Genomic DNA, 24,116 nt, shown 5'->3' on the forward strand with positions numbered 1-24,116 from the left:
GCAGTTTTCCTTTTGAGTCCCTATTTATCTTCTTGCGAAACATGTGCCCAAAAGAACAAGAGGATAACATTTTCTCAAGACAATATTTGTTTTGCAGAGTGTATCCCTGATACTGGACACCACCCAGCTGTTGGAGACCCTGGAGGTCGAGAGTCTGAGGTTCCGACATTGCAATTCAAACCCCAAAGCACAATGGATCTTCATCTTGGTTTCAGAAAAGTCATTATCTTCATTTTTTTTTTTTTTTTTGGACACTGGAGCTGACCCCCTAGAGATAAGAACAAACAGAATGTGTTCCGTCTTCCCCAAGACTGCTGCACCAGCATATATTTTCCACTTAAAGCTTTTAAGTATTTGACTTATACGTTGACGAACACCCCCAGTGGACTGTTAGGGTTTGGTTTAATCTCCAAGAAAGCTGGCATTAAAATAGACCTTTTCCCGGCAATAATCATCTCATTTACGATAAATTATTCTATTCTCAGTACCTTTGAGACACATGAGAGCTTTCATGTAATAAAGAAGCCATTTGTTTCTGAATATTTTAATGCATGTTTCCATATTTTCCTCATTTTTAATGCAAGTGCCATTGACAGTATTGTAAGAGAATGTCTTTTAAAAGCAAATTTATGGCAAACGTTCCAGTGAAATGGATGGCAGCATGCATAATCGCAGAGCTATTCTGCTGAAAGGAGCAGGGCAGAGATGTTCTAATTCTCATTTATGTGCATAAAAGAGTAACCTGGACAGAGAAAGACAATGTTATTAGGCAAATTGATAAGATATGGGAGATCTCCATTCAAGGTGGGCACCACCCTTGGATCTGCTGTATGTACTTAGTCATTGCTATGTCTCAGATGCCACCTCTGAAATACAGGTAGAAAGAGACAGATGTTGGAGAAGGCTATGGTGACTACTTAGGAAGAGTTGAGTCTGAGCTTTTATGTGTTAACTGGAAAAAGAGGCTGTTTTGAAAGGACAGAGAATCCAGGAGCAGATAGTATGGTCTTTGCTAGAAATTTGACTACTTTGATTTTCTAAACTTCCATTTCAGAGCTGCTCATTTGGGTGCTATCTATCTGAAAAGCCACCATGATGGTGGTTCTTGATTGGGAAGGTGGTGACAGGGTCTGGAAAGGGAGACAGTGTCAGAATCAAATATATCTGTCCCTGCTTCTATGATTTTAATTTATGCTAGACTCTTGGGGCAGAAACATCTTTTGAGAAATCTCCTCAGATATATAATTCTGATATGCTTCCTAAGAACCACTGCATTACTATAAGTATGAGATTTAACCTCAATCTTATGTACTGACAAGAAAATGCATTCTCGACATGAGCGATATAGCACTTCTGGGATAAGAAGCCAACTCCCATGGACAGCTAATGATGTTCTTTTGGTAAAATGCTCAGTTCATTTTCTGGACATTAATACTGTCCATCAGTAAGAGTGAGCCATTGTCTAGGGTCAAGCTAATTCAAAGTCACACTCTGGCTAAAAGAGTTAAAGTGTTTGGGGTGAAGAGTTTACAGAGTAGGGATCTAACTTTAGTTTTGGACAGATGAGCTATTTTGGCCTTGGGGATGATGCCTAACTCTACTCTAAACATTGCATCTAGCTCTCAATTCCCTTCCAAGCACCTGGAAAAAGGAGAAAAAATACAATAAGAGGGAAACGATGAGTCGGTATGAAGATGATTTAATAGAAGCCAAAGCTAGAAGGAAAGAGTAACGCATGCATTGCCTTCCTACTACGTGCCAGGCACTGTGTTATATGTTCCCATTGTTAGAATGGAGACATGTAATAGGAGATATCTAAGGATGCTGGATCCTGGGGACCAATGTCTCACATCTGCTCTAATATGGTAGCCAGTAGCCATTTGTAGCTACTGAACACTTGAAGTGTGGCCAGTGCAAATTAAGATGTGCTGTAAGTGTAAACTACATAAGAGATCTTAAAGACTTGGTTCAAATAAAAAGAACGTAAATTATCTCATTAATAATTTTATACTGAATACATGTTGATCTGTTAATGTTTTGGATATTGGGTTAAATTAAATATATTATTAAAATTAAATCACCTCTTTCTTTTTTACCTTGTTTAAATGCACGAGCACTAGAAAACAAAATGACATATGTGAGGCTTGTGTTTGTGACTCTTGTTATACTTCTGTAGGGTCGCACTGGCTCAGACTGTTAATAAAACTCAGCTCTGTCATCAAGAAGGGGAAAGAAAGACCTCCATTTAACGTGATAATCCACTGTTACCCAGGGCCAAATGTTCCAAACTCTTCATATGGACCAAGCCTCTGAGTTGCTGAATTTAAGTGGAGGCACTTTGAATTCACTAGGGATACATCAGTGGCATAGGCTTTGACCAGGGGCTGCAGGGAGGACCCCAGACTCAGCCCCAAATGGACAGAAGAGCCAAGTCCCTGTGGAACAAAGAAAGTGGTGACAGAAAAGTGTGAGCACTCACAGGCCATGTGAAATGGCTGGGGGTAAGGGGGTGGCACTGAAATGGGGAAAAGGGAATCTGTTTGCTCTTACCAACCTCGAGATTTCAAAAACCGAACAGGAATTTTGTGCACAGTAAAAGCTGATATTCACTACATCTTCCAGAATGCCCGTTACTGTCTTAAATGTTCTACATGTATCAGCTCCTCTAATCCTATGAAAAGCCCTATTAGGCAGGCATTACTATTATCCCATGGGAGATGTAGAAGCCAAGCCTGGAAAAATTTAATAACTTGTTGACTCTTCTCATTTGCTAAGTGATGAAGCTGGGCTTGAAGCTGAAGTGTCTAAGTTTACCTGTGCGGCTCACGCTCTACACCACTGCATGCCGCGAAACCCAAGCCCTCCCTTCTCATGGGGCTGTAAGAGCCTTGGGGAGAAGACAAGGGGTGGGAATGGGTCCCGGTCAAATTCCCTTCCATTATTTTCAAGATAGCCTGGGATCTGGGACCACAAAGAAAGTACATTTACACAGGCAGCTGGGAGTTGAGAATCTGCATTTGGGTGACTGGGCAAGAAATCTGGTACAAGGTACCTACTGAGGGTGTGGGCTCTGTGAGCCAGCTGTCAGGGTTTGAGTCCCAGCTTGACTACTTCCTAACTGTATCCAAAGGCACAGTTTCCCCATCTATGAAACCGGTTAATTCCAGTAGTTGCCTCAAAGAGGTGTAGAATTAAATGAGATGCACGGAAAGTGCTTATTAAGTACACATAGTGAGTCCAGCAGTAGATATTGGCTGTTATGACAGTAGAGGAGATGTAGGATACAGCTCTAAAGGCTGCCACCCACAGGTGAATCAGCACATTGAGAGTCGATGAAATGTAAATAGAAGTACTCCTGAGCAAGCCAGCTTTGCCCTGAGGCAGAGAAAAGATATGCAAAAGAAAAATGCTGTAACCTTGGATCTTCTTCCTCAGGAGATGAGAGGCCATTGAGATCCTTGAGGACATCTCCTGGATGCTCATCAGTACAAGAAGTTAGGGTTAGTTTCACTTCCCTTTGCCCATAGTAAAGAAAGAGTCCTTTGCCTTGAGTGGTGAAGCATCTCTCTAGGGAAGAGGACCGCCACCCTGGACCCCTAAGACATCACACTGTGGGCCCAGCCTCAATGGACTGGCATAGCAGGCTGGGCCAGAAGTGTACCCAGGAACTGCCTGTATCAGACATCGGCTGGGTGGGCTGGGACAGCACAAAGGGTTGAAGCAGGATTGGAGAATTTCTGCTCATAGTGGTCAAGGAGCAGCATGTCCACAGCAGGCCACAGAGGAGGAGGAACACAAGGAGCTTCTGGAAGCTTCTTGAGTAGAAACTTCTATTTACAACTCATCCAACCCCACTTCCCGGTCTTTGGGCGGGATGCTTGGAAGCTAGAGATATTTAAATGTGGTTTTCCTAGATTTCGTGTGTCTCCTAGGAGGTGTTCCTCTGAAGCTCAGGCCAAGAGGACCACAGGGAAGGAAATTTTATTGTGGCCAATGGAAGCCAAGGGAGCATTTCAGAATGAGGGCATTGGCTGTTGCACTACATTACAGAGGAGTCAGGTGGAGGTTGATCTTGGATTGGAACTAAGGGGAAAAAGTTTGGGGCAGACCTTGAAGGGTGGGCTCGCCTTCCTTCCCATTTCTCTATCAAAATGTTACAGGCAACCTAGTCTCTGAGCAGAGAAAAGCAGGCCCTTGGATATTACTGGCAAGCATTATAACATCCCATTGAGGAAGACATTCTCTACCACAACAGGGAGTCTCGAATTAGTCAAAGACTTGCAATGATTTCTTGATAAATGAAATGTAGTCAATTTTGGTGACTTCTTTGGGGGATATTACATGTCTTGTTCCTTTCTCTTTATTTACTTTGGATTGCCAGTGAGGTCAAGTGCACAATTGTTGATCTCATCCCAACAGCCCAGAATACGTGAGCACATCTGCAGCCCAAGAAACAGCACTCAAGTGACCAGAAGTAAAATGTGGTGCTAAGTGACTCAAACAATTGAGAGGATACAATCTGGCACAAGCTGTAGCCATTAGAAAGCCATGTATATATATATATATGGTAGTGACATTTTAAAAAGAGATATGACAGCACAAAATGTTGACCCAAGTTAAACTCATATGTTGCTGGTGGAAAGGTAAATAAACACCTTAGAAAACTGGGCTGAGCACATAAATACGTTATGCTCCAACAACTCCACTCCTATGAACATACCTAACAGAAATATATACACGTGTGCACCAAGACACATTTTCTAATATCCACACTATTCAAAAAAACCAATATAGGGACACCTCTTTTGTACGACATCAAAATCTCCCTAGCCCTACCTTTGCTGTTGCAACTGATTTCATGCAGGCTTTGGCTACTGCAGGTACAATCAGTATAACACCTTACCTAGGGCCTGCACCATGTACACCTGACTTCCTGCAATGCAGCCTCTCTGACTTGGGATTCCCTTGGAAAACTGATGCATGCACGACCTGGGAGAACAGGAGAATTTATGCTGGTGGGACCATTCTTGGTCAATGGGAGACAGGAGCCAATAAGCAATGGATAAATGTTTCTACTTCTGTTCTCCCTGGTAAACAGTTCTGAAATGCATTTCAGATGGCCCCTTAGAAGATGCTGATAGGATTGAACAGCAGCTAACTGTAGGAGTAGTTAACGTAACAAAATATCCATATATTGACCTCCCCTCTTTTCCGATTTCACACTCCCTGGCCTGCATGCCTGTTCCCAGGGAAAACGTTCCCAAATGAAGTGTTCACAGGCAAACCTCTGTCTTGGGGTCTCCTTTTAGGGGAACCCAAGGCTAAGATAGCTCAATTTGGAAACTACCCAGTAGTAGAATGAATAAATAAATTGTGGAATATTCATAGGAAGAATTGTTGAATTCCATTCCCCCAAAAATGAATGGAACACACAAATATCATGTCAAATCAAGAAGCTAGCTAGAAAAGAATATATGCTCTAGATTCCATTTATACAAAGTTCAAAAGCAGGCAAAAGGAAATCATGGTATTAGAAGTGAGGAGAGTGATTACCTTTAGTAAGGAGGAAGGGGGCAGTCATTGGAAGAGGTTATGGGGGGACTTCTGGGTACACTGTCAACATTCTCTTTCTTGAACTGGGTATTGTTATGCGGTGCTCACTTTATGATAAATCCTTGCACATTTGTGCTATATGTGAATAAACATGGTTTTATAAGAGCTTAAAATCAAGAAATTGTGATGACCAACTCTTTACTCAACAATGTGCAAGCTTGTTTTAGGAAGATCACTATTTATATCTACAGTCTATTGTAGGAGATGCCAATTCCAGTTCCTCCCCTAGCTGGGAGGGTAACATGGACAAGTGAAAATGGCCCAGTGAGACTGTGATTGTCTGAACAGGGTGGGTTCTCTTCAGTTCCAGCCAGTGTTGTGGTAGTAAACTGGTAATCCAAAAAAACAAAAAAGCACAAGCAATCGAGCAACTGGTGTTTGGAAAATTAGGTTCTGGTCCCAGTTTTAGAGTTGAAATTGCTTTGTTTACCAGGGTCTCAGTTTCCCCATCTGTATTAGGATGCCTTCTGGAGACATTCTTCTCATATCAGAACTTCTAGGTTTATGTAATGAGCATCAAACCATGTGAAGCTATCCTTTGGGACTGGACAAACTTCACAACATGGCAGGGACAACTTAGTGGTGCTGGGCCACTGACAGACATTCCAGGTTTGAAGGTTGCCGCTTTCTCCCCTTCCACTCCTGTCACTTATCAATGGGAAGGTGAGGCTTCCCCAAGCCATCAGCCTAACAACGTCCATTGGCCTGCTGGGAAAGTTCAGTCCTGATGCTCCATAGTCCTTGAACTTCTTGGTTTCTGGGGGAGAATAGATCCACTTTCTTGAAAGGAAACAAAGTAGAGCAGGGAGACTTCACCTGGGCTTGTACTGTGGCTCTGCCACATGATAACTACGGATTTCAACCTCACTTTCCTCCCCTGAGTTCCTGCCTCACAAGGATTGTGACAAAAAGCATCAGCCTCTTAAAGTGTCTATATCACAGAGTCTCTGAAACAGGGTGTCAAATAAATGTTAATCACCACGATTATTGCTATGATTTATCAAGGCCTCTCTTTAGAGGTGCTGAACAGCCAACGGCTCAGATCCTCATTAAAATTTAAACTTGTGTCTCCTTGTGTTTCATTTGGTCTCCTTTACTCTGTTATTTTAGAGAGTCAGCCAGAGCTAATATTTCTGCCAGATCCAGACAGGTCTAGACACGGATATTCTAATCTAATCCGAAACTGCAGGCTCAGGAATGCTCACAGAGAGATGCTGTTATGTATTCTGCTGGAGACAATTCACATGCCAGGAGGCAAAAGATTCAAACTTTGAATATCTGAGAAGGCAATTAGGTAGTTTAATCTGTGCTCTTCATTTATTTTCAGATAATATGTATAAGTTCTCTAAAGACAGGATCAGTAACTATATCAGAGCTTGAGATAAAGGGGAAAAAATAGGTCATACCAATTCTGTTTTAATTTGAAATTTTGATATTTTGTTCATCAAGGGCTTTTTAATTAATTTTGATTTTTAAATTTTGCACTAAAATCTTACGTATCTTGATCACTGAATTTTTTGGCACCCCTTTAAATTTTGCACTTGAGGCAACAGTGCCCCACTTGCCTCACCCTAGTCTTAGCCTTATTCACCGTCCCGCTAATGCCCTAAGCCAACAGGCACTTAGTGGAAGATTTTCTTTTTTTTTATGTATTGATCACTTCTAGTTGAATTCAATCAAGAATATGATTCAATATCTTCACATAATGAGTCAGGTTTTCATGGAGAAATCACTAAACTGGAGTCAGAAAGCCTGGTTCTAGCTTTCATCTGGGTGTACTAAATTGCTTGAGTATAATACTAATACTAGACTTCTCTGAAATTCTGTTTCTTTGACTTTAAAATAAGTACAAGCAATACATACTTTTTTGGTCTAGGCTCGAATACCTAAATGCTTTAAAATATTATGTTAAAATATTCATTTTGATTACTGTGTTTTTTGGCATCCCCTGTATGTGCAAGGAGTATTAGTAAGAGTTCTTGGTTGCAAACAACAGAAATCACTGCAGCTACCTCAACTGTAGTCACTGGACTATATTGGTTATTTCAGCAAATATCATTGAGGGCTAGATAATTAGGTTTGGAGACTACTCAGCTATGACCAACACTCTTAATTATTACCCCAGGAAAGACACTGCTGTTACAGAGCTGCAGGGAATTGCCACTAGGACCATCACAACCTCTGCCTCTGCATACCAAATGTCTCCCTGTCACCCACAACAGAAGTCTTCCACTCAGCACTCCTGACTCTGCAAGCTCTCCTCCAAATCAAAGTTTTGCATGGGTGCATCTGAGGAGGATAGGCCCATGCCTCTATCTAGCTGCAAAGGAATTTGGGAAAATGAGTTTCTGGCTCCTTCCTGGGGAAAAGGGCTCATAAATCTGGAAAATTTCAAAGGAAGGGTACTGGGTAAGTGCTGGGCATCCAGATGGCATGATTCATGTCCACTGCAATAAAGTGGTTTTTGCAGGCTCGGGCAGCATTCATGGGTATATGTACAAACATGGGGCAAGGGACTAAAAGTTCACATGGAAAATCACCTCCCTCTTCCCTGAAGTTACACTCACACTTGAAGCTACCCTTTCCCCCTGCCTCTCCTGGAAGCAAAAGTGTTTATGAGAACTCGGGCTGAGATACTCACTCCTGGTGTCCCCATCACTCACTTAAACCCCTAGATTCCCCCATTTCCTTTCTGTAATCTGGTAATAAGTGACTGACCTGCCTCAAGGGATGCTCTCTGGACTCATTAAATCTGAAAATGCTTGGGAAATGCATCTGCTAAGGCCTGCAGCCAACTATCATCATGGTCAGCTTACAGACACTCTCTCAGGCAGCAAAATGTTTTCAAGTTCTAAAATCCTGACCCTAGCCCGTCCCTTTATTTCCATCTTACCTAGCTTGGCTAAATTCTCTGTATAGGAAACAAACATTCAAAATGAAAGTTCTGTCTATCTCCCTTTTTATAGATTTCCAGGGGCCCACGGCACCAACACAGGGAGGTGTTGTGAAAAGAAACAGTGAATTTCCCGAGAGTGCTTCCTCCTCTGAACTGATCTAACTTAAGCTCTCTGAAGCTCTTCTCTTCCTTCAGCTTCTGAAAATGGGGTGCTGGACTGAGAAGCAAGGATTTTTCATTGGCATAACCATTTATCTTAATTAAATGGACTTCTTGTGTCCTGCTCTAGTTTGAAATCTGTGGCTACCTCAGTGTGTGTGTGTGTGTGGTTGTTTTGCTTCTTCTTTTATATTGTGAATTGACTGACAATGGAGACCAAGACTCATCTCTGCCTTCCCTCCAACAATGCCTTAAGAAAAAAAATCTTTAAGAATAAACAAGGGCAACTCTCACCACTATTATTCAACATAGTTTTGGAAGTTTTAGCCACAGCAATCAGAGAAGAAAAAGAAATAAAAGGAATCTGAACCAGAAAAGAAGAAGTAAAGCTGTCACTGTTTGCAGATCATATGATACTATACATAAAGAATCCTAAAGATGCTATCAGAAAACTACTAGAGCTAATCAATGAACCTGGTAAAGTAGCAGGATACAAAATTAATGCACAGAAATCTCTTGTATTCCTATACACTAATGATGAAAATTCTGAAAGAGAAATTAAGGAAACACTCGCATTTACCATTGTAACAAAAAGAATAAAATACCTAGGAATAAACCTACCTAAGGAAACAAAAGACCTGTATGCAGAAAACTATAAGACACTATAAGACACATGAAAGAAATTAAAGATGATACCAACAGATGGAGAGATATACCATGTTCTTGGATTGGAAGAATCAACATTGTGAAAATGACTACACTACCCAAAGCAAATCTACAGATTCAGTGCAATCCCTATCAAACTACCAATGGCATTTTTCACAGAACTAGACCAAAAAATTTCACAATTTGTATGGAGACACAAAAGACCCCGAATAGCCAAAGCAATCTTGAGAAAGAAAAACGGAGCTGGAGGAATCAGGCTCCCGGACTTCAGACTATACTACAAAGCTTCAGTAATCAAGAGAGTATGGTACTGGTACAAAAACAGAAATATAGATCAATGGAACAGGATAGAAAGCTCAGAGATAAACCCATACAAATATGGTCACCTTATTTTTGATAAAGGAGGCAAGAGTGTACAATGGAGAAAAGACAGCCTCTTCAATAAGTGGTAGTGGGAAAACAGGATAGCTACATGTAAAAGAATGAAATTAGAACACTCTCTAACACCATACACAAAAATAAGTGGATTAAAGACCTAAATGTAAGTCCAGACACTATAAAACTCTTAGAAGAAAACATAGGCAGAACACTCTATGACATAAATCACAGCAAGATCCTTTTTGACCCACCTCCTAGAGAAATGGAAATAAAAGCAAAAATAAACAAATGGGACCTAATGACACTTCAAACCTTTTCCACAGCAAAGGAAACCATAAACAAGACGAAAAGACAACCCTCAGAATGGGAGAAAATATTTGCAAATGAAGCAACTGACAAAGGATTAATCTCCAAAATATACAAGCAGCTCATACAGCACAATATCAAAGAAACAAAGAACCCAATCCAAAAATGGGCAGAAGACCTAAATAGACATTTCTCCAAAGAAGATACACAGATTGTCAACAAACACATGAAAGGATGCTCAACATCACTAATCAGTAGAGAAATGCAAATCAAAACTGCAATGAGGTATCACCTCATACCAGTCAGAATGGCCATCATCAAAAAATCTACAAACAATAAATGCTGACGAGGGTGTGGAGAAAAGGGAACCCTCTTGCACTGTTCGTGGGAATGTAATTGATACAGCCACTGTGGAGAACAGTATGGAGGTTCCTTAAAAAACTAAAAACAGAACTACCATACGACCCAGCAATCCCACTACTGGGCATATACCCTGAGAAAACCATAATTCAAAAAGAATCATGTACCATAATGTTCATTGCAGCTCTATTTACAATAGCCAGGACATGGAAGCAACCTAAGTGTCCATCGACAGATGAATGGATAAAGAAGATGTGGCACATATATACAATGGAATATTACTCAGCCATAAAAAGAAACGAAGTTGAGGTATTTGTAGTGAGGTAGATGGACCTAGAGACTGTCATACAGAGTGAAGTAAGTCAGAAAGAGGAAAACAAATACCGTATGCTAACACATATATATGGAACCTAAAAAAAAAAAAAAAAAAAAAAAGGTTCTGAAGAACCTAGGGGCAGGACAGGAACAAAGACGCAGACGTAGAGAATGGACTTGAGGACACGGGGAGGGGGAAGGGTAAGATGGGACGAAGTGAGAGAGTGGCATGTACATATATACACTACCAAATGTAAAATAGATAGCTAGTGGGAAGCAGCCGCATAGCACAGGGAGATCAGCTCCATGCTTTGTGTCCAACTAGAGGGGTGGGATAGGGAGGGTGGGAGGGAGATGCAAGAGGGAGGGGATATGGGATAGATGTATATGTATAGCTGATTCACTTTGTTATACAGTAGAAATTAACACACAATTGTAAAGTAATTATAATCCAATAAAGATGTTGAAAAAAAAAGAAGAAACAAGGGCAGTTAATGAAAGTTTTTTCAAAATAACTTCTATTTTTATACAATAATCTTCCTTTGCTCCTTTCTTCTTTTCATCATAAATTAGTTGGTTTTTCCACAGAAACAATGTAATAAGTGGTGATTATATCCTAAGGGTAACATCACAGATGCCAATTTAATCAATAATATTGTTGGGAATTTTTATTGGAAAGGAAAGAAATAAGAAAACCCCTTTTTTTCTATACTGCTACTTAAAAAAAACATAAAAACAATAATTCCAAGTAAGAAATTATTTTGCAAAGAGTCTATAACTTGAAGGAGGCTGGAACTCAAAGAATATGGGGTTGCTTTGGGGAGAAGGAGGCAATGGAAACATCTGTGGGGATGCTTAAAGGACTCTGCAGACATGAAGTTCTGGCAAACCAGAAGATGCCAACATTGGGTCTTAGTTCAACCTAATTTCATTACAAACACCAGGGTAGTTATATCTCTATAACTCTTCTCAGGTTTATTAGACTTAATACAGCTTGCCTTTTGGCTCACAAATGGGACCAATAAAGAAGAAGAAAGAACAAGTTTCAGGGTGATGGGCAAGAGTTGAAAGAAAGTGGGAAGAAGATTAAAGTGCATGTCTCACCATGTGTGAGAAAGAAATTCCCTGGCATGGAATTAATGGAAGTAGAAGAGTGTATTACTCTTCTACTGTGTATGTTCTCCTCATAAAGATTGCTCCTCATGTAAGGCCTTATAGAACATGGGAAATAGGAAGAGCATAGGTGTGACATGCTGTGATTTATATTCTTTAAGGGATCCCTCTTGCTGTTGTATTTGTTGGGGAAAGTGAGCAATGGACTGGGCAGTAGCAGGGGAGGTGGTGAGAAGCGGTCGTATTCTGGATATATTTTGAAGGTAGAATCATCAAGATTAGTGGATGGTGGTGATACCTTCAGCCCAGTGGATTGGTTTATTATAGAAGAATATAAGATAAAGTCAGGAAGAAGCTCCTTGTCTGGGGTATACGGAAAATGCAGATGTTCAGGGGCTTATTGTCCTATGTTGACTCAGTGGCAGAGCTGCAGCAGGGAGGATCTAGGGAGCATCTGGGCTCTGGAGTAGACTCATCTACGGGTACAATGGAAGAGAATGCTCATCGCTCTAGACTTAACATTCAGTAAATACTTATTGCAGGCCGACTGTGTACCAGGCACAACACTGAATCCTAGGAATAGAGACAAGCTAGTGAACAAGGTTCTTGACCTCACAAAGTTTATAATCTATCTACTAGATTGCTTTATGGATATGGGTATAAAACCTCCCGGCATACTTTGTACTTTCTCACTTCTATTCAACTTTTCTCATGCCCTTTCCTCTTGTTAAAATACTTTCCTTTTCTTGAGGTCTATTTTCACCTATCAAAGCCCTCTCTGGTTCATTTCCCAGGCTGCCTTCTTCATGAAGCCTCCTTGATTTTTTATCTTCAATTTTCAAGGCCGTTTTTGATACTTTTCCTGTAATACTCATTACACTAGAATATACTTTTCATATACCTGAATCTCCTCTCTTACTAAACTGAAAATTCCTTGAGCCTGAGTCTTGCCACTCATCTTTACATTGGCCAGAAAACTCAGCACATACTTGATACCCAGGAAGTGACAAAAGAAAGAATGAATACATTTTCCCAAGGGAGAGAGCACCCAGAGAGAAGTGCAAAGGGTCAAGGGTGTATGCACTGATAGGCGGAGCAGAAAAGAGAAGTCAGAGGAAAAGACAGAGAAGGAGCAGCTGTGGAAAGAGCAGATACAGAAGGAAACAGGGTCAAGGAAGGGAAGAGAGGCAACAAATCAGCAGAGTTGCCACTACGTGAATCTCTGCAAGGATGGCGTCACTGGATATCAACTAAAGGACGCTGGGTGGTGGAACAGAGGCCAACTTGTAGGCGGCTAACAAAGGGATGCAGTGAATGTGGCCATGCCCAAATCAGCTGTAACTTTCTCTGCATTACTCTTTATCTGTAGGACTGGTTCACTGGTCATTCAAGGTATCTCTATTTCTCAGGGTTCAGTGCAGGACACAGAAACCATTCTAGGTATTTCATATTGAAATTGCTGCAGGAGAAGTCAGGGAGCTGCCAATGGATTTTGGTTTCAAGATCAAATCACTGGTAGCATCCAGAGAACAGGCTACTTACTGCTCCTGCTGTTATTGAGATGACCCCAACTGTGGCCCCAACTGCCTCAGCCCATGAAGCTGGACCCTGGAGGCCAGGTTGCAACACTCAGATCTCTTGGAGTTGACTCGTAGGCATCACCACAGCAGACAGCCACTGCCTCATGTCTGCCTTCCAAATCTCATGCAAGGGCAACTGTCTGGTGGAGTCCAATTCTCCAGTAGAGCTATAGCTGCAAGGAAGCCTCGAAAGGGTCATTTTCAGCTTTCCAACCTCTCCAAATAGAAAAAGGGTCAAATGGGGGTTGAGAGCACTCATCCAAATATGTCCCACAGCATCCCAAGTGGTCAGCTAAGACATGAGAGCCACGGCCACGTTACTGTCACTCCGAGTGGAGGCTGGGTGTGCCAGGGGTTGCCAACTCATGTGTTTGCTGGGAAGACTTTCCTGCCACCCGCCTCCAACTTCAAAATTTATGTCTTCGTCCTATGCAATTCCATAGCTCTTTATTATAATATTGCTACATTCTCCCATGTTTTATTGTTAATTGGGTATATGTGGTTCTTCCTCACCAGATTACACATTTCCCCCAAAATATAAAAGCTTGTGTCTTAATCTGTTCAGACTGCTATAACAAAAATACCATAAACTGGGTGGCTTATAGAAAACAGAAATTAATTTCTCACAGTTCTGGAGGCTAGAGAGCCCAGGATCATGGCACTGGCAGATTCGGTGTCTGGTGAGAGTTGGCTCCCCCCTTGATGGCTGTCTCCTGTCTGTGTCCTCGCATACAGGAAGGAATGAGGGAGCTCCCTGGGGTCTCTTTCATATGGGCACTAATTCCAGTCATGAGAGCTCTGCCCTCATGACCTAATCATCTCCCAATAGCCACCCCCCACCAATACCATCACCTTGTGAGTTAAGTTTTAACATATGAATTGGGGAGGGACACAAACACTCAGCCCAGAGCAGCCTGGGATAGAGTTTAGGCACAGAAAGCGCTCTATTATCATAGTTATTATTGTCTTGATTTCTCTCATTCCTAAATCCTAGCAGTTCTATAGGTGCTCTATCTTGGCTTTTTAATGAGTGGATTCTTAATGCTCTGTCTTTATAAACAGTAACTGCTCCTCCCAACGCCCCCTCTCCTACTTCCCAATCCCCCCGCCCAAGACTTCCCTCACATCATTCATCCTACCCCTAGGTCCCAGATACACGTTGTGGGAAAATAAAAGAGAGCACCACTATACAAAAAAGTGAGGACATCTATTTTAATGAAATAAGGTGCTTAGTTTTCCCTGGGTAATGAAACGTTATCAGGCCGCCTTGACTCCGGGGGGTCTAAGTTGCTGGGGAGCTGACTTGCTGAGTAAGACTTGCACCCACACAGCTGTTGCCTTACTCTGTCTTTGGGGCAATACTGCTGCAGATGGATGACAGGTTTTTTGAGCTCAACATCACCTCCCTTGTCCCATACAAAACCTTGATGTGGCTGCCAATATTTCTCAAATTAGTTCACGACTGAGTTGCTATAACGTACTTTTCTAAGGTGACTTGCTGTAAGTTCTGTATACTGAACACTGTATGAACACTTTATACTCTGAATAAAGTACGGTTATATTGGACAGAGAGCCTTTTCTCTAACTTCACGTGTGGCTACCTAAGACAGTCTTCCACACGGTGAGGAGAGCAGAGAAAGGCCTTCAGAGGGCAGGATTCAGCCCTTCTGTTGAGTTTGGTTCCAGGACCTTTGCACAGTTACTCTTACAAGACAAGCAACATGGTGTTTTGTGCATTTAAAGTGCCTCAAAGGGGCTTCCCCGGTGGCGCTGTGGTTAAGAATCCACCTGCCAGTGCGGGTTCACGGGTTCGATCCCTGGTCTGGGAAGATCCCACATGCCGCAGAGCAACTAAGCCCGTGAGCCACAACTACTGAGCCTGTGCTCTAGAGCCAGCGAGCCACAACTACTGAAGCCTGCGTGCCTAGAGCCCGTGCTCCGCAACAAGAGAAGCCGCCGCAATGAGAAGCCCACGCACCACAACGAAGAGTAGCCCCCACTCACCGCAACTAGAGAAAGCCCGCATGCAGCAACAAAGACCCAACACAGCGAAAAATAAAAAAATTTATTGAAAAAAAAAGTGCCTCAAAGGTATTTTCTTTGTGTTAGAAGATAAAGCAATAATACACTGACAGCTGAATTTGGAGGCAAAGTCCAGACAAAGTCCGGTTGATTATGATCTCTCTGACTGAAATGTCCGATTTGCCAGTATATAAATTTAGTTCCAGCTGGAGCTGGGCATCTGCTGCATTTGAGGGCTCTTGACAGACAGCTCATTCCTTTGAATGAGAATCAGCAAGTCTAGATCAAAGGTGAATCCTTAGGGAGAGCCCGCTTACAAAGTGGTTTCGTCCTGAGGAAAGAGACTGTCTCCAGCTGGTGGGAAAGGAAGCCCACAGCCACGCCACCGGCAGGCAGGGGTGAGGCCCAGCGGGTCCACGGGACTCCCCGCCTCGCCCTTTCCCCTTGGCAGTGCCGCTCTTTCTCTCAGTACAATGCAGAAGCCTGAGAGGGAGTCGGCTGGCCTCTTCACATCTGCTTGTCTCCGCTGGGTTCTGAAGCTCCTCCAGGTCCTCTTCGTGGCAGACGTTCATCCCCTAGGCTGAAAAGGAGCATGGCTCAATGGGAGCTGCACGGGATCAGGGCCAGGGACGCCGAGGAGTATACAAGACGGAGAGGGTCCCTTCCTTTGAGAACTGAGTTCCATGGCAACCCACCAGGATGTCCCCGCTCCGAGCCCACTTCCCTACCATTGCCTTGAATTATTCATCAGCTTTTGCAGAGGAACAAAAGGCAGAGTCATTTCATCTCTCCAGAACTGACTGTCCTCAAAGAAACTTAAAATTCACCACGAGCATCCTGAACTCTCCCATGCACTTTGGGAAGGGCCAGCAAAGTGCCCCATCATCCCCCCGCCGCCTGCCCCTCCCCTCCTGACTGGCTGAGTCCTGCTGAGCGGCTGTCTCTGGCTACTTGGTCCTTCATGCTGCACTTTGTTCCTCTGCTCACTGATCATTAGGATGGGAACGTATCCCAGGCATCCCACTGGATGACCTTGACATCTTGATAGGCACCAGGGGTTGGGACAGATGCCCTGGCGCGACCCTAGGGCCACACTCAGTCTCCTTAGGCTTCCCTTCAGAGAAGCTCCCACTCCTTGTCCTGGACAGCCCTGATTCACATAAGAACACAAATGGGAGAAACAAAAGAGCCTTTGTCCCCTCACCAGGGACCTCACCCCTTTTACTTTCAACCCAAGTCCATGATTCCTAGTTCATCAAGGAAATACAATCCACCAGGCAGAACCTGCTTACCTTCCTCTGCCTCTGAACTTACTCAAAGAGGCACCCACTGTCTTCACACCACTGTGTCTTCCCTTCCTGACTCCAAGGAATCTTACCTCTTAAACACTATTGTCTCCAGCTATGCTCTTCGCTTAAAACCCTGGCCCTTCTGCTAATACCCCACTCGCTTATGTTCAGGGTGGCAGTGTGGCCTGTGGATTAGAGAGCCGGAGGCTTGGGCTGAGCACCCGTGCTTCCCACTACCAGCTGAGTGACCTGGGGCAGTTGCAGGCTGCCCCCAGCAATGGGGCAGTTCAGCAATTGTCAGGGTTTCTGGCAATAGTACCCTCTGGAGATCAGAGGTAGGGCAGTCCCCAACAACCTCACTAACAGGCGCATGTCACCATGGCGGCCAATCTGAGATCAAATTCTGAAACAAGGGCAAACATTTATTGGCAAGCAGGCACAAAACTGTCACCCCAGTTCTGTTTTTGCAAGCTTGACTTGGCCCTGCTCCATCCTCAAACACTCCAAAAAGCACCTTGCGGAAAAGAGTCACTTCAGGGTGTGGAGAAAAGAGGATCCTCCTACACTGCTGTGGGAATGTAAATCGGTGTAGCCGCTATGGAGAACTGTATGGAGGTTCCTCAAAAAACTAAAAATAGAATTGCCATGTGATCCAGCAATCTCACTCCTGGGCATATATCCAGACAAAAGTATAATTCGAAAAGATACATGAACCTCAATGTTTATTGCAGCACTATTTACAATAGCCAAGACATGGAAGCAACCTAAGTGTCCACTGACAGATGAATGGATAAAGAAGATGTGGTACAGGGGCTTCCCTGGTGGTCCAGTGGTTAAGACTGCACTTCCAATGGAGGGGACCCGGGTTCGATTCCTGGTCAGGGAACTATATCTTGCATGCCACAACTGAAGATCCCACATGTCGCAATGAAGATCCTGCATACCACAGCTAAAGACCCAGCGTAGCCAAATAAATAAATAAATATTTTTTTAAATGGGCAAAAGATTTGAACATTAGAAAAAAAAAAAGATGTGGTACATATACACAATGGAATATTACTCAGCCACAAAAAAGAGTGAAATAATGCCATTTGCAGCAACATGGATGGACCTAGAGATTATCATACCACGTGAAGTAAGTCAGACAGAGGAAGACAAATACCATATGATATCATTTATCTGTGGAATCTAAAATATGATACAAATAAACTTATTTATGAAGCAGAAACAGACTCACAGACATAGAAAACAAACTTATGGTTTTCAAAGGGGAAAGGGAGTGGAGGGATAAATTAGGAGTTTGGGACTAACAGATACACACTACTATATATAAAATAGATAAACAATAAGGACCTATTGTATAGCACAGGGAACTATGCTCAATATCTTATAATAAGCCAAAATGGAAAAGAATATGAAAAAGAATTATACACACACACACACACACACACACACACACACATATCTGAATCACTTTGCTATACACCAGAAACTAACAAAACATTGTAATTCAACTATACTTCAATTTAAAAAAGAGTCACTTCAAGTTAGACGGAACAATACTCGGACAGCACGACAAAGATTGGGGCGGAGTTTTGGGGACACGACTACCCCTGAGGCATGAATTCCTGATTAGCAGATGCCAACTGCTAACTACCTACCCTGAGGCTAAGGTTAAATTACACATACAGACATTATACTGAATTTTATCCTGCAATATCTTAAAGTAAATGGTCACACATTCAGTATAATGGTAAATGACTTCTCCCTGTGCCCCCATTTCCTCATTCTGGAAAATGGCAGCAATTGTGATAAAAACCTCACAGGGATATTGGGAGGATCAAATGAGTTAGTTAATACACAGAAAACACTTAAGATAGAGCCTGGAACACAGTAAGAACTCAAAAAAATTTGTTTGTTATTATTGCACTTCTTGAAACTCACTTATTCCCATCAACCTACAGTACCCTTCCTTACACCTTACCTTTCCATCCATTTATACCCTTTGCTGCTAAACTTCTTCAAAAGCTAACCTTTACTCTATGTTTCCACTCAATCAGATTTACATCTACATCAGTTTTCCACTTGACTCTACCTTTTCATCACATTTCTTATTTAATTCCTCAAACATTTGTTAATCTCATAACGATCGCATCCTGTGCTAAGTGCAGGGAGGGATCTCAAGAGGTATATTTGACAAAATCTAACCCCTTAAGAGGCTCATGATAGAGTTGGAGAAAAGAAGGCACAACTCTAAACGCCTTGAAGTCCAGGGCCTCCTCCTAAAATGTGATTTTAAAGTAGTAGGAGGACTGTTCATGTGTCACATGTGGAAATGATTCACTGTCCCCAGTAGAATACACATCAGCTTCTTCATATTCCTAAGAATTGTGAGGTTCTAAAAATAGAAGAGATCAAACATTGCAGGATTCTCTCAATTTCAGGGTGTTTTATGTTTGACACAAAATACTTTTTACATATACTTTTTAATACTTTAATACTTTAAAATACTTTTTAAAGACACCCCCCAAAACAAAATCCATTCAAATGACATGTTTGAGTGGAAGTTAAAATTTTCCTTGAGTAGCAGCAGAATTAGTTATTGTCTAACTTAAATGTAAAAGCCATGCCTGGGGACACCACTTTGAGTGTTCCTGACATCAGGGCAACAGATAAGGGTCTAGTCAGTATCTAGGCCAAAATCACTGATTACTGTGCAACCTCCAGCAAACTGAGAAAGCAACCCTAAAAATTCCATAGGAAGGGAACTCCCAGAATACGGCAGGATGATCTAAATTATTCCCTAATTTGTTTTATTTCAGAAAGAGTTAAGATTGGTATAAGAATATTAAAAAGTATCAAACAACAGTATTAACAGTTTATGTTAGGAATCTGTACATATTTGGTATTTTAGATATGTGAACATTTAGGATAATTTGGCCTATTTGAGTTATAAATAGGTCAGTGTTGACATTTCAATTTAAAATCTTAACTGCGTAACTAATTTAGACTTTTGATTTTCAGTAGAAATCTCATTGTCTTATATAGTATTGAAACAGCCAAGAAAACTTAGGCCTCATCACACATATAAGATTGTGACTTGTTACTTCTTTCAGAGGTTATTTGGGTACTCAGGATGTTTTGTTAAATTAGGCAGTTGAGTAACTTAAAAGGGAAATCAAATGTATTAAATTTATACATGCATTTTAACATGTTTAAAGTAGTTCAACTGAATTTGTAAGTGATACAACATTTAATCTAAGGCCTTCAAAAGTGATTTTTCAAATTTGCCAGATTTACAAATCCTAATCTATTTATAAGCAGAATTTGAGAAATGAACTTGAGTTTTAAATGTGTAGCTTGATCAATTAAACCTTAAAGAAATAACAAACACAAAAATGTAACCCCCTGAATGATTTTTTTTTTCACAGAAACTCCCCTCCAGTAATTAAAGCAATTAAACAATTACTTTATACTCACCTAGCCTTTGCCTTCTAAATCCTTATAATACTACTTGGGCATATGCCTCAGCTCTCAAACAAGCTCGTTTGTGGCGTAGACTAGATCACCTGTTTCTGCTGTATTCCCCAGGGGACGAGGCACAGGGTAGATTCCCAGCAAATTCTTTCCTCACCTGGCTCTGTGACTTTAGCAAGTCACTTCACCTTTCTGAGCCTCTGGCACCTGGAAAGGAGGAGCTGGACCATCCTGCTAGAAGGTGGTCTCCATGAGAGAAGAGCCTGTGTATTTCTTGTCACTGCTGTACCCCCAGAGCCCATACCTGTGTGAGACACATGGCAGGTACTCAACAGACACCGCTGAATGAATGGGCAAATACACTAGATACTTCTAAGGCTCAAACTGCCATGCCCCACAAAGTCTGAAAGGGCCTTGAGAGCAGTACATTAACAGAAAGAAGATAAACCTAGTCACAATAGACTAGGATCACAAGGTTAGAATCCAAGATATGAAACAAAATAGACCTTGACTGTTTCCATCTGGTCACCGTTCAGTCCAAAGTGAGTCTGCTGCAGACCCATCTGCCTTGCTCTACTGCTTCATCGTACCTGCTCCGTCCCTGACCGACCTGCTCCCGGCTCCATCCAGGGAAACCTAACATCCTTCCGAAAGGACCACAGACAAACTTTACTTTTCCAGGCTTGTTACTGTGAGTGGCCTCCTGTAGCGTTGTCCTGTTGCATCTTCTTACACTGAAAGACCCCCTCTTCCCCGGGGGCGGTGGGGGGCAGGAGGCAAAAGGCGCACATAAGGCCCTGCCCCATGTACTCGGAGGGAAGTAAGCGATTATATGAGAATCACTGCTTTGGCGAGTAGTTAAGCAGCAAAGTGACCTGGGCACCGTGGTGTGTACAGAATTTTCTGCCCGACTCTGCCTCAAGCTCTGTGTGATCTTAAGCAAATGATCTCCTCTCTTTGGGACCTCGTTCTCCAAATCTACAAAACAAGTGCTGAAATACAAGCTCTAAGACGGCAATTCTTTTGGCCTCAGGACTTCTTAGCACTCTTAGAAATTATTGGAAATGCCAAAGCTTCTGTTATACCTATTGGATTATATCTACAGATATTTATTGTAATAGAAATTAAAACTGAGGAGCCTTTAAAACATAAGAACACAGAAGCACACATTCTATTTGCCATCAGAGCAAAGATGTCACCGGATGTCATGGAGCCTCTGGAAAATTCCAGGGTACACTTGAAAGAAACCAGAGTGTGTCACTCCAAAATATGCCTCTTTGACATATCTTGAGCTGAAAGCAATTAAGAAGCAGTAAACATAGAAAAAACTCCCCCCTATCTGCCTAAAGGCAGGAAATAATTTCTTCTTTTACTGGATATAGACTCTTATCAGCCCAGTGATGGCACTAGAGGAATCTGCAAATAAACCTTATTAAACTAACCCTTATCTTTCTGGTCACTTTTTTTTACCATTCTTATGTCTAGCCCAAACTTCTTTGCCTTGTCAATTTGTCACCAATTTATTGTTTCTTTGTCTGAAAGGTATAAAAGCTTCCTGCTCTGGGCACTTCTTCAGGTCTTTAGTCCCTTGTGAAGGCTCCCGCGTACATGTAAAAATTCAAGAGACTGGGTATGTTTTTCTCCTGTTAATCTGTTTTTGTCAGTTTACTTTTTAGACCAAGCCAGGAACCCTAAGAAGGCTGAGGAAAACATTTTCCTTCACTACACACTAATGAGAGATTGAATATTAAAACAGAATCTTAATATCATTATGGGAATAGTTTTGACCTCATGGACCTCACTTCCCACCCTGAGGACCACTGATCTAAAGGCCATGGTGTAGTGAGACCCTCCCATCATAAAGGCGACTTTTGGTTTCATTGAGGAAAGGGCAGACTGGGAAAGTTACTATTTTAAGTGCAAACTGGAGATGCCACTTCACACCCTCCTGCTTTCTCTGTGGCCTTCAGAGCTGTCAGGACCCCATGGCTGTGACTGCCTGAGAACCCCCTTTGTTTCCACGTGTCTTGTTTGTTGTTGCCAGCAGGGCATCCCAGCTGGCCTCAGATCATCCCTCCCACCTGCCCTGTTCCTGCCATGCCAGGCCCGGGGTCAACACTCCTGGACATAGCCTGTCCTTGTGACAGCTGGGCGCCACAGAGAAAGGAACTTCTGGAGCCACTGGGAAACTGACTTCTAAAGGGACTGGCTTTTCCTTAGCTCAGAGAACCCAGTGTACCTTCTGCCAAAACAGCCTTTGCTGGCAAACATCCTACGCAAGTGGCGAGACTCCAGGGAGGTGTAAGAGAAGATGATGAAATGCACCAAGCAGGCAGCACCAGCACAAGGTAGATGAGGTCAGGAGAAGGGTGAGCCATCAGCACTGACAGGGGTGCCAAGGAATCCATCTATGCCTGGGAGCCTGAGCTTGGAGACGCCTAAGTCCTGTGCTCAGAGTCACCTAGGAGTCTAGGCCCTGAAGGCTAATAGGATAACCCATGTTCTCCTACCCATTCCATCATGCATTTTTAACACCACATCTTTTCAGTTAAATGGCAGCTTCAACAGATATCTCTTGCATTCCTATACACTAATGATGAAAAATCTGAAAGAGAAATTAAGGAGACACTCCCATTTACCATTGCAACAAAAAGAATAAAATACCTAGGAATAAACCTACCTAAGGAGACAAAAGACCTGTATGTAGAAAACTATAAGACACTGATGAAAGAAATCAAAGACGATACAAACAAATGGAGAGATATGCCATGTTCTTGGATTGGAAGAATCAACATTGTGAAAATGACTATACTACCCAAAGCAATCTACAGATTCAATGCAATCCCTATCAAACTACCAATGGCATTTTTCAGAGAACTAGAACAAAAAATTTCACAATTTGTATGAAGACACAAAAGACCCCGAACAGCCAAAGCAGTCTTGAGGGAAAAAAACAGAGCTGGAGGAATTGGACTCCCTGACTTCAGACTATACTACAAAGCTACAGTAATCAAGACAATATGGTACTGGCACAAAAACAGAACTATAGATGAATGGGACAGGATAGAAAGCCCAGAGATAAACCCACACGCCTATGGTCACTAATCTATGACAAAGGAGGCAAGGATATACAATGGAGAAAAGACAGCCTCTTCAGTAAGTGGTGCTGGGAAAATTGGATACGGAAGCAACCTACGTGTCCATTGACAGATGAATGGATAAAGTAGATGCAGTACATATATACAGTGGAATATTACACAGCCATAAAAAGAAACAAAATTGAGTTATTTGTAGTGAAGTGGATGGACATAGAGTCTGTCATACAGAGTGAAGTAAGTCAGAAAGAGAAAAACAAATACCATATGCTAACACATATATATGGAATCTAAAAAAAAAAAAAAAAAGATGCTGAAGAACCTAGGGGCAGGACAGGAACAAAGACGCAGACATAGAGAATGGACTTGAGGACATAGGGAGGGGGAAGGGGAAGCTGGGACGAAGTGAGAGAGAGGCAAGCACATATATACACTACCAAATGTAAAATAGATAGCTAGTGGGAAGCAGCCACATAGCACAGGGAGGTCAGCTTGGTGCTTTGTGACCACCTAGAGGGGTGAGATAGGGAGGGTGGGAGGGAGATGCAGAGGGAAGAGATATGGGGATATATGTATATGTATAGCAGAGGGAAGAGATATGGGGATATATGTATATGTATAGCTGATTCACTTTGTTATAAAGCAGAAACCAACACGCAAACACAAAAAAACATGGCAGCTTCACCAAGATGTTAGCAACCCAGGGAGTCTAATCGGCTCCCCCACTCCCATATTCCACTCCCATTCTCTTGTAGGATTGTGAGCACTACAGGGTGACTGTAGGGCACACTTACAGTCACGATCCACAAGCGGAGTCCATCGTCACACCTGTTCACATCTGAGCAAG

The sequence above is a fragment of the Balaenoptera acutorostrata genome, chromosome 2 (assembly GCF_949987535.1).
Source record: "Balaenoptera acutorostrata chromosome 2, mBalAcu1.1, whole genome shotgun sequence".
NCBI classification, from domain to species: Eukaryota; Metazoa; Chordata; class Mammalia; order Artiodactyla; family Balaenopteridae; genus Balaenoptera; species Balaenoptera acutorostrata.